Here is a 2,043-nt window from a genome sequence, read left to right on the forward strand (position 1 = left end):
CTTTACCAACTTAGGTGAACTCTGCATCTTGTTCAGTTCTCAACTAAAACATCACTTCCTCCAGGAAGCCCTCCCTGACTCCCACACCCCATTGGGTTCCTCTGCCATGTGCTCCATGGCATCTTTTACTTCTCTTGGTACCGTTGCCACCACATGTAATTGCAATTTATCCTTTTCTGCTAGAGTGCAAACTCCTGAGGGCAGCAACTGTGGTCTCTTATTTACAATGCTGGTCTAGACACTAGAATGTGGCAGGGGCTCAACTAATTTGTTCTGAATGAATGAGTAAATGAATTGTTGTGCTTAGAGTCTCCTTGCCTTGTATGTGGTACAATCCCCCCTCACCTCCCATCATGTTTGCTCAATCTGTACCTCAGTTTCCCGGATTAGACCAGGAGCCTGCCTGCCCCAAACTCTGCCCTTCTTGACTGTAGCTCTGGGACCTACCAAGCCCATTTCTGTTCCTTCTCTTGGGGCAGAGCAGACATCTGTATTCTGGTCCCCAGAGGGGCAGTTTCCAGTTGCAAATGGACTGATTTGATCATAAGCAAGATGCTGATGTTGACTTGAGTTCCAGCTGAATACCTCGGTCCCTGGACTCTCCCTGCCTGGCCTCACCCTCTAGGTCCCAAGAGCCAAGAGCCAAGTGCTTCTCATTGAAATTGCACAGCAACCCTTTGAAGTGAAAGCTGTTGTTGTTATCATCATCTTCTTCTCCTTTTATAGATGATAAAAAGAGGAGTTAAGTGACTTACACGATGTCACACAGTAAGTCGTGACTGTGCTAAAATTTGAACATAGGGCAGACTAACTCCAAAGCCTTTTCTTTACACTGATATTCCCTGAACTAAACTCAAATGTGTTACACAGTGTTGGACTCAGGGCCTTAGATGGTGGACTAGTCCTCCAGGGCCCGCCTCCCAGGCCCCCACAGCCCTCGGTGTCCATGGCTCTGGGGAAGAGGCCCCCACAAGTCTCTGGCCCAAGGCTGAGCATATTTCACCTGTCTTCCCAGCAGGGCCTGTCCTCTTGGCCTGAGTCCCTCCTCCCAGCTGTGAGCAGGCACGGAGGATGGCTGTTCACTGTCTGTCCCCAGCCAATCCTTCAGACACAGCCAGAGTGACCCTCAATCTTCCTCTCTGTGTCACCGCACTTCCTCAGCACTGGCAGTGTCACCTTGGACTGGAAGGTACAAACAGTCCTACAGGCACAGGGAAAAATAGGCAAAGCAATTGCATTTCCTTTGAGACCATTGTGAGACGTGACTTGCCACTTTTGTGTTGAATTGCTTTAGCTGTGTCCTGCAGGACCAAGATTCCATTTTTGTTGAACATTTGAAGGCAACTGGTACAGGGAAAGGAGCTGACTGAGAGTGAGGATACCTGGTTCCAATCCCAGCTTTGTCTTCAACCTGTTTAAAAATCTTCAGTGGCTCTGTGGCTCCTGTTACCAAACTCCTTAAGGGTGGGGGTGGGCAAGATTCTACACCATCAGGGCACAGCCATTTCTCATGTATGGCTCTTCTGGTGAATATTCCACTCCAGCCACAATGAGCTTCTCCCCGTACCTCTGAAAATCATGCTCTCTCTCCTACCTCTGACCCTCACAGATGTGTCTAGAGTTTTCTTTTTCCTCCCTCTTTGCCCCAAACCCCTTACTCATCCTTCAGCCTAAATGTCCGCTCCTCCAGGAAGTATTTTATTATCATCATTCCTAGATGAAGTCAAGTTTCTAATAGACGTCCTCGAGTGAAGTAGGTATTGCAATTTAATGTATTAACCATCTACCATGTAAGAATCAAGAGGGCCACATTTCATCTGTCTTGCTCACCATTGTTTCTCTAGCACTTAGCACAGTGCCTGACACACAGTGGGTGGCCTAAAGGTATATAATGAATAAATGAATGACTAAACAAATCAGTCAGGATTCTTAGTTGCAAGCAATGAAACCAATCGTGCTTGACTTAAGGAGAAAAGCAACTTATTAGAAGGTTCTTGGTTCGTCACAGAACCATAGCAAGTTCTGGAGAGCCAGGCTCAGGGT

Source organism: Eptesicus fuscus, chromosome 9 (assembly GCF_027574615.1).
Source record: "Eptesicus fuscus isolate TK198812 chromosome 9, DD_ASM_mEF_20220401, whole genome shotgun sequence".
NCBI lineage: Eukaryota > Metazoa > Chordata > Mammalia > Chiroptera > Vespertilionidae > Eptesicus > Eptesicus fuscus.